The sequence below is a fragment of the Grammomys surdaster genome, unplaced genomic scaffold (genome assembly GCF_004785775.1).
Source record: "Grammomys surdaster isolate TR1022 unplaced genomic scaffold, NIH_TR_1.0 126197, whole genome shotgun sequence".
Taxonomy (NCBI): domain Eukaryota; kingdom Metazoa; phylum Chordata; class Mammalia; order Rodentia; family Muridae; genus Grammomys; species Grammomys surdaster.
In genome coordinates, this window is record NW_021621002.1 from 2364775 (window position 1) to 2374239 (window position 9465).

The window sequence follows — 9465 nt, forward strand, 5'->3', positions numbered from 1 at the left end:
AGAGAGAGAGAGAGAGAGAGAGAGAGAGAGAGAGAGAGAGAGAGAGAGAAGCAGAGAAGGAAGAAGAAAGAAAAGGCAAAGAATTGGAGAAAATATTTACAAGCCACACATAAAAACTCTCATCATGCAACATTTAGGAAATGAACAAGAGACACGGAGGCAAAGACATGGAGATATGTTTTCCTCAAGAGAAGCTACAGGTAGCATGTAGGCACAGGCAAGAGGTCTATGTCATCAGCAAGCTGAAACCACAGCAGTGTCTTACCAGGACAATACAACTATCCAAAATGGCCAAGATGAAATGGGACAGCACCAGAGGCTGGAGATACTCTGTGGGCACAGGGTGGGCCAGTGTAAAAGGATGCTTGTGTTGAACCTGTTCTGTATCTTGACTCTATCAATAGTCTGTTTTCTGCTCATTGTAGTTTTTTGGTGCTGTAGCTCTACAAGACTGGGATAAATTGGGTTACAGATACATGAGTCTGTGCATTACTTCTTCCAGTTCTTTATTAATTTACAAATTATCCCGAAGTAAAAAGTCCAAAGTAACAAGTAAGGAACAGCTGTCTCAAAAAATGTAAATGATAGTGTAAGCAAAAAGCAGAAGACTAAGAATGAACAGCGGCTGGAGATGCACGGTGCGAGTGGCCATGGGTCGGTCTCCAGCCGCTGCAAACACATCAGACTCTTAGAATAAAAGCTTTCCTTTCCATCATTTAGCCGCAGCACTGCAGCACACCGAAGGAGGAGGGAGGCCTTCACCCATGCAAGTACACCCTTACATGGTCCAACACGCTTACCAAGTTTCAGTTTTGCTTTTCTCAGATTGGTCAACTTCATGCGAGTTTTCATAGCCATGACTATATGTGGCCACAAATCTGAAAGCACTTTTGTTTAACTGTCAAACAAACAAACAAACAAAGGTTTAAAAGTATTTATTCGGAAGGTTCATTTGCATGTTAATTCCTTCACGTAATTCCTTACAGGAAATGAAAAGGCTCTAGATTATTCGTGCTCAAGAGAAGACTTAACAGCAGACCGGGAGAAAGCCTCGGTCTCTGAAAGTAGATCAATTAAGTTTGATCTTAGTTTGCTTAGTTTAACAAGCTTTTCTGCCTGGGTCCTGGCATTGGTTGTGGTTACCGGCGCTGGGTGGCACTCTCAGGGGGCGGGCCTTGGCTCTCGGCGGCCGTGGCAGAGCTGGCACGACGAGTTCCCAGGGTGTCACCCCTGGGCGAACTCCGAGGCCTGCCCAGTCCCCTTGCACAGCAGCCGCTCGTCTGGCTAGTGTGCGGCGGCTCCCGCCCGGGAAATGGGACAGGGGGCAGCGCTACGGCCGGTCCCCGCCTCCTCTGCCCGCTCCGCCCCGTTCCCTCCCCGGAGCCCACCCGAGCCCGGGTGCGGCCGGCCGTAGTCCCAGCCAGCTCGGATCCCGGACCGCCAGCTGCAGCGCCCTCCCTCCCGCCTGCTGCCATCCCGCCGGATCCGCGACCCTAGTCCCCGATAACCGTGCTGAGAGCCACCGTACTCCAGGGCCTCCTGAGCCAAAGTCCTGCCAACTTGGTAAGTCATGGGGGTTGGCGCCGGCAGGCTCTGTAACCAGTGGAGGAAATGTCAGGCTGCTGTGGAAGACCTCTGGCTGAAACCCGAGGGGGAGAGACCCCGTCCCTCACCCCGAGTTTCAGATGCAGCCCTAGATCGGAGACAAGAAGAATCGAAGATCCCAATGAGATCTAAGGCCCGCGTTTTCAGTCCTCCTGCCTTAGAATCAAGTGTGGATTTAGCAAATCCAGACGCCCAGACTATTGGACAGATTAATTCTGTTGGAATTTCTAAGCTATTGCTTCAGAGCTCCCTGGGTGACTCCAATGTGCGCGTAGGGTTAGGAGCCTGAGACCAATGGGTAGCTTCCAAAATAAAGTGCCTGCTGACCTGGACCTTCCTGAGTGCGTGCTGCAGACAAGCTGGCTGCTTCCAGGAACCTCCTAGGGTCCTGAAGAACCTCCTAGGGTTCTGGGGTCAAGGGAGGACTTCCCTTGAGTTTCGTGGGATACAAATGAAGGAAGCAGGACAATGCTTGCTTGGCAGAGTTGCCCGAGTATCAAACTGAAAGAGTACTTGAGTGTGTAGTGTTTTCGTAGATCGTAAAAAATATAAAAATGGATAGACTGCCAAGCACCTTTGGTTCTGTGTTGCCTGAGTTACTGGTGTTCGATATTACCTCGGGAGACCCTTGACAACTGCCCTGCATCCATCCTTTAAGGGTGAAGCCAAAGGTATAGAATGGAGTTTGATTGCCTACTTAAAAGCAGCCTTCCTGCTTTCTATGTTAAGGATACCTGGAGTGTACGGGAGAGGAGAGGTTCCTCCGTTGTATCTGGAAGCAGAAACCAGTGTGGTAGTTGTGATCCAGGAGCCAACGGAAAACAGACAGGCGTCCTCAGGCATGCTGGCCAGGGGAGAGGCAGACTGAAAACCCAGGGCAGAGAGAGAGGTAGAAGAGGGTGGGCTGGGGGCGCCTTGCAAAGGCCACGAGAGTTTTGTTTTTATAGAACGGTAGACACAGTAAACCTGGTTCCAATCTTTGATCCTGTCACTTCCGTGATGTGATTGGCAGCAAGTTAGAAACGACCTCTGGGAGCCTTTCTTTTCTTACTGGTAAAGTCTAGACAAAGTGAAGCTTAACACAGGGTAAGGTAAAGTCCGTCTCAGGCATTATGGTCCACGGCAGGGGCTCTGTTCCTGGAAGACAGTTATCTATTTGGCATAGCCAGTATGATGGAGTGTGTTTGTCCAGAAACTGTCTTCCTTAAAGCCCCACTCTCCTGCTCTTCTATACCAAATATATTTTTGAGAAAGCTGGGCTGTCAGCAGGACTCACAATTGATGCGGCACAGATAGCTCTCCTGCTGGCCAGAGCCTGAGATACTGCACCCAGCGTTCCTGTTCTGTTCTTGACTCCTGGCCAGGGACTCTTTCATCAAAGACAGTCAGGAATCTGTAGAAGAGAATTCCAGGTTCTGCCCTTATTGATGCTTGCCTCCCAGCTGAAACTGCTACCCAGCTGCTCATTCTTTTGGGACTTTTGGGACCAGAGCAACCGTGGTAGCATTGTTTAGATAAGACATTCAAAATATAAACTGTAAAGCCACAGAGGCACGGACATCAAGTGTCTATAAGAGTATGAGTGGTCACTGATATCTGCTTCAACAAAAATACCAAGGCTGTGTCTTTTATCCAAAGGAAGGGTTCGCTGCTGAAACGGAAGGTATTTGAGTCCTAGGACTTGGATGACAGCTTCTTCTACCCCTTTCCTTTGGAAGATTTTAGGCAAGATGAAGTTAGGAAACCAGATACGTACTTATTGTGAATTGTTGCAACGGTGAGCTATAGGCGTTTCACAGATTTCCAGAATCTTGTTGTCTTTGTTGTTCTTTGGAAAGCTCGTTGCATGCCCTGTAGCGGTCGGCTCCTTGCCACCTACAGGTTGTGACTGTATTTGTGGGGGCTCAGAGACAGCAGGTGTTTCATCTCAAGTTGCCTCTGTAGTAAGTAGGAGTAGTTGCTGTCTTTTCAATTAACTAATGGATTTCAGCCAGTGCTGGAATACTGGCCAGCACAAGGCTTCCTGGCTTGGATGCTTACTTAAACTTGAATTTCTTCTGGAATTGGCAGGCACCACACTGGGCAGAGAGTCCTCTGCAGAGTCAGCCACAGCAGGCTTGCCACCACCCTCCCCATTGCCCTACTGCCAACCAATGGGGTGCGGGCTGCAAACTGATGGAGCCCTATCCTGGCCTTGGATGCAACAGAGTCCCTAAAAGAGGTTCACTTCTTTATAGCCAACAAGGGAATGAGGTAACATCCTTCCTTAAAACCAAAGGGCTACTCGGGAAACTCACTTGAGGATTTGTTTTGCTGTCAAGTGATTTCCCTCTAAACAACAGAAAGCTGTATTTTAAAGGAGCGATACATGGTTGAAGACAAATGCCCAGGGAATTATCCAGTGAGCACCTGACTAGCGCCGGTCTTGGTGCATCATTGCTGCATGACGGAGACGGTGTTGGAGATAGAATCTAAGATTTTATAGATGCTCTGCCTCTGCGCTATAACCCTGCCCTCTTCTTACTTTTAATATCTTGAGTCAGGGTCTCACTAAGTTATGCAGGTTTTGGGTCCTAGCACTTTAACCTCCTGAGTAGCTGGAATATATCTATATTTATGTCTATGCCTATATGTTTATGTCTATATGTCTATGTCTAGCTATTTATATAGAGAGATCACTCTATATATAGATACGTATCCTTATGTATCTTTATATAGATATATAGATAGAGTAGACATATCAACATATACTTCTTTATGTTGCTATGTATTTTAGAATGGAGATGTCCCTTGCTGTTCTGTTGTACTGCCACCACCACATAGGTTAGGGTTGGAAGAAGTAAGTGTGGTAGTTAATGACTCAGTGGGTCCTTTAACAGCCATGGGTCACTAGCTAAGACAAGTCACATATTACCGAAGAAACTTCTTTGGTAGGAAAGCAGTGAGAAGGTGAAATTTTACTTGGGAGATTATGTGTGTTATTCCAATTCCAAGAAGATTAAAAATACAATGGCCAAGGACTTGTGCTGTACTTCATCTTAGTACAATCTTATTTTTTTCCATGACCCATGAAGCAAACTTTCTAGAAGGAACTAGGTAGGAAGCTAGGCTTGCCCTTGGGGATAGGTAGTTTCTGTCTACTTTAGGATAACATATCCCTCCTTGAGAGGACGTTCCTGGCTCCGTTTAACAATGCACTTTTAAATTTTATTTTATTGTTATTATATTTTTGAGATAGGATCTCCCTAGTAGCCTTGACTGGCCTAGAACTTGATATGTAGACCAGGCTGGCCTCCAACTCATTGCTCCTCTTGGCACTGCCTCCAGCGTGCTGGGATTGAAAGCAGGCATCATCGTGCCTGGTTCAATGGGCATTTTAAAATCATACCATCAGGCTTACTTTCTGAGACTTCAGGAGCTGGCTGCTGACCTCTGTAAAGCAGAACGCAGATGGATGTGGAAGAAACCTCAGGCTTTGCACTCAGAGTGGAGGGGTCACACCATTGTACTTTCTTTCCTAACTAGAGGTGGTGTCTCCATTCATAAAATAGGACATCCCTTCCAAACAGGTTGTTTTGAGTCAGTGATGAGCTAATCTGTGAAGTACCCAACCCCTCTCCTAGCTTCCAGTAAGTAGTGATTACTGTGGTGACAGTAATAACCGTGGGTACTGTGGCTCCAGGGCTGGTTTTGTTATCTCCTCGTGTGACCTTGGACTGGGCTCTGGCATCTGTAAAATAGTGGCCAGAGCTCATCATGATGCTAAGTTTGCTGAAACAAAGTGATGAAGATATGGCAGACTGCAGATAATCAAGATGAACCCCTCCTCAGACTTGCTGTGTGCCACACTGGGCTCCTATCCCTGAAACACTTAGTCACCCCAACAGCCCAATAACCTTTGGCTGTGTCTCCCACCTTCCAGTGGGACAGCAAAAGTCCCGTGAGGTTAATGAACTAACCCCAAATCCACAGTGCTTGGCTGAGGACTTGAAGCCAGCCTAGCAAGCCTGGGTTCTTAATCTCTGCCTGGGTGTTCAGCGGGACCCCGCCCTCTCTGCTGGCCTGACCCACCTCTCCAGCCTCCTACCTGTAATTAAGGGCAGGTGTATGCACGTTTCCTTCAGAGCGGTGTCCCTGCCTGTTTGAGCAGTGGAAGTGGGAGCTTCCTCTTGTGCCCCTCAGATGACTTAAACCCCGACCGTCGCTGAGATGTAACTGAAAGGAAAATCGAAATGAAACAAAACATGGAAAACTCGAAAACCTCGTTACCAGAATTGACTTGATTTTATTAGGGTGGATTATAATGTTTGCTTTGTAATAATGTCCCCCCGGATGCAGTAAAGTGTCCCTTTATGGTGGGCAGGTGTGTGGGTGGGTGGGGAGCACAGAAACCCTACCTGGGTGAGACTAGGTAAACAGTGACAGAGTTTAAATAGTTTTAAGTCTGCCCCGGTTTTTGAATTTTTACTTGTCTCCCCCTCTCCTCTGTATCCCAATGGTTTGTTTCTCTTCTTGAGATCTCACAACCTTCCTAGAGGTCTGTGTGGGGTAGGGTGGGGGTGGAATACTAAACGTCATGAATGAGTGGTAGATACTTTAGCATATCTAATAATGAAGTGGATATTTCCAGGGGTGTGAAACACTTTGTTGGCTCCTGAGTCTGGGAGGAAGCCTGGTATAAAACTGTACCTCCTGGTTCTTTCTCGCTCCGTGGTGTTTCAGTTCTTCAACACGTTAATTCAACACCTATTAACAGAAGGTTTCACTGGGGACAGGGATGTATTAATACTTGGGAGCTGGGGGCAGGGAGTTAATAATGCAGTGATAGAATGTGTGTCCAGCATTTACAAGGTTCTGGGTTCAAGCCCCAGCATCACAAAACCAAAACCGAAAACATAAGGCCCAGATATTGTTTTAGCTGGGTCTGTAGTACATGTTTGTAATGCCAGTACTTTAGGGCTAGGCCTGGAAGACAGCGTCCTTGAGTCCAGTCTGGGCTATATAAAGTGTGTAGACACCGGGCGGTGGTGACGCATGCCTTTAATCCCAGCACTTGGGAGGCAGAGGCAGGCGGATTTCTGAGTTCGAGGCCAGCCTCGTCTACTGAGTGAGTTCCAGGACAGCCAGGGCTACACAGAGAAACCCTATCTCGAAAAACCAAAAAAAAAAAAAAAGTGTGTGGACTAATGGGGTGTACAAGCTAGAATGGTCACCTGTACGGAAAGCTATCTTAGACTGTGTGTTCTAAACAACAGCTATTTATTTCTTTTAGACCTGGAGGCAAGAAGTGTGGGGTTGGGCCTCTTGCATGGCCAGGAATAGTGGGAGTTCTCTACCTGGTTTACAGGTGGGCACCTGCGTCCTTGTGGGACTGACAGAGGAAACAAGATAGCATTCTCTGTTTTTTCTTATAAGTCCACTACCCTGGGGATGAAGCCCCCACCGTATCATTTAAACCCAAACCTTACTCAGGGTCCTCTCCAAGTCTATCATGCTGGGGTTAGACTCATGAATGGAAACATGGCCATTTGGTCCTTAGACGGGCAGGACGTGAACACACAAGAAGGGGAAGTGACAACCCTTCCTGAGATAGATCATTCCTAGGATTAGAAGCCTGGATGTTTCCCTCTGGGGAGTCTTTCAGCAAAAAGTTAGGGATGTACACAGGAGGGGTAAGATCATTTGTGAGTGGGGGAATGGCATGCCCGAAAGCTCTGCAGTGGGAAGAAACTGGGTATAAGAGTGGTGAGTGGCCCTCTCAGTGAGGCCTGAGGCAGAAGAGAAAGAGAGGAGCTAGAGAATGAGCTATCTCAGGCTGAGCAGACTCCTGGGCTGGGAAAGGTCAGAGGGTTTTATTCTAACATGCAGTAGAGGGATGCTGAAGAGTCCCCCCGAGGCTGTTCCATGTTGTCAATCTGTAAGCAAAGGATTATGGGAACGCCTCTGCAGGAAGAGAACAGAGAGGCCTCACAGGAGAAGCAAAACTTGCTTCCATAACAGACCCCTCTCAGAATAACCAATCCACTCCCTCGAGAGCCCCCGTTGTGACAGTGAGTTTTCGTTACTGTGACAAAATGCCAGCGACGATCAACTTAAAAGAAAAAAAAAAGGTTTTGTTTCGTCTCATAGCTTCAGAGGTTTCAGCCATGATTGCTTGGTCCTGTTGTCTTTGTGCCTGTGACGGCGCAAAATATCATGACAAGGTGTTAGAGTCATGGTGGCTGGATTAAAAGAAAGAAGGGACGAATGAGGTCCTACTAGTCCTCTCAGTGACTTGATACTTGGGTGTAACACTTTCCACCTACTAAAGGTTCCCCCATCTCCCAGTAGCACTTAGGTTGGTGACTCTCAACTTTAATATGAAGGTGGGATCCCATGACCCAGTCTCTTTCAAAGGTGCCACCTCCACACCCCACCAACTATGACCTTGAAGATCAGTTTCCAACACAAACGTTTTGGGGAATCAAATGGTTAAACTGTATCAACTGTTGCACACCGAAATTAGAAATCTCATACTACTCCATCCTCAGTGCTGAAGAGAAGCAGGGAGGGGTGGGGGTGGGAGGAGCTAGCCTGGGGTAGAGCATGGAACAGTGTTGAAAGGGGTTGAGGGAGCAAACCTCCGTTAGAGAATGAGACAGCTCTCAATGTAGGCAGTGTTTTCAACTTAGGGATAAAGAATCTTAAACTCAGAATGCAGTAAAAGTAGACTGAAAGCCAGGTATGCCCAGCCCGAAGTCTCTGCTCTGAGTTTCCGAGACAGATAAACTCCTCTAGGCCCCGAACATCCTACATCAGGAACCCCAATGGATGAGTATGAGAGATTCTAGTCCATCTTAGTTCCTGGGAGCAAGGACAAAAGACTCCCCAAACTACAGCAAGTGGGGTTGAGACTAGGTGGGGTTAGAGATTGCAGGCACAAAATCCTAGGTCCCCCATGGCTCTAAGATGGTATTTCATGCATCTGTTCTGCCGTCTCTGGTTGAAAGAGGGGCTTTCCTCCACCCATATGATCTTTGAAAATCCAAATTCATCTACTAGGGGATTCACATACTGATTAGAGGCACCTGGTTGGCTTTGTTTTGCCTTTTTGTTTTTAGTGCTGGGGGTTGAACCCAGGACCTTCTAGGTGCTAAGTGTGTGCTGCACTCCTGAGCCACATACCCAGAAGCTAGGGTTTGCAAATTAAAAAAAAAAAAAGGTTTTGTTTTGACTTAGCACTTTTAGGTCACAAAGATCTGCTCCACTGAAGGGGAAAGCCCCACCTTGGCCTGCTGTCCTGCAGCTAGGTGGCTGCACCACCCTGTCCCTCTCCGTTGCATGTACTGTGGCTGGTTAAACAGGTCTCCCTTTGATAGGAGCTCACTCGTCAGGGCCTGCAGACTGTGCAGGCTCTGAAGAGGACAGTTTGGGATGGTGGCTCTGTCACCTCATTATCTCTGTGTGTCATTGACACCCCCCCCCCCCAGGGTCCATGCACTCTGGTCCTTTCTATCTGAAAGTCATGACAGATTTGTGGCCCTGATTCTGCTGTCTGTGCACATATGTTCATGTGGGGCAAGACAGATTTCATGGAGCCCTTGGCCAGCAGTCAGCAGTGTGTTTATTTGTTCACAGCCAAGTTCTTTCTACCTTAGGCTTCTGTGGTGAGTAATACATGCTGTTCTTGAGAAATGCCTTTCATCTGAGAATCCTCAGATACTTTCTGGGTAGATCCTAAATGTCACCCTTCAGGTATCTTCTGGATTGCCTATCTGCCCTGTGCATACCTCCTCCTCTCTCTCTCTCTCTCTCTCTCTCTCTCTCTCTCTCTCTCTCTCTCTCTGTCTCTGTCTCTGTCTCTCTCTCTCTCTCTCCTTA

The 9465-nt window shown here is 47.6% G+C and overlaps 1 protein-coding gene across 2 annotated transcripts in view; it reads left to right on the forward strand.

Annotated features, from left to right (window-relative positions):
• The first annotated feature begins 1236 nt into the window (after positions 1-1236).
• Positions 1237-9465, forward strand: part of Nod1 (nucleotide binding oligomerization domain containing 1) — a 51899-nt gene continuing 43670 nt past the window's right edge. Inside the window, exons 1-2 of one of the 2 annotated variants that reach the window (XM_028758347.1) lie at positions 1237-1563; positions 3676-3858. The gene's annotated coding sequence lies outside the window, so the exon portion shown is untranslated. The remainder of the gene's footprint in view (positions 1564-3675; positions 3859-9465) is intronic. The other variant, XM_028758348.1, reaches the window with a different exon arrangement.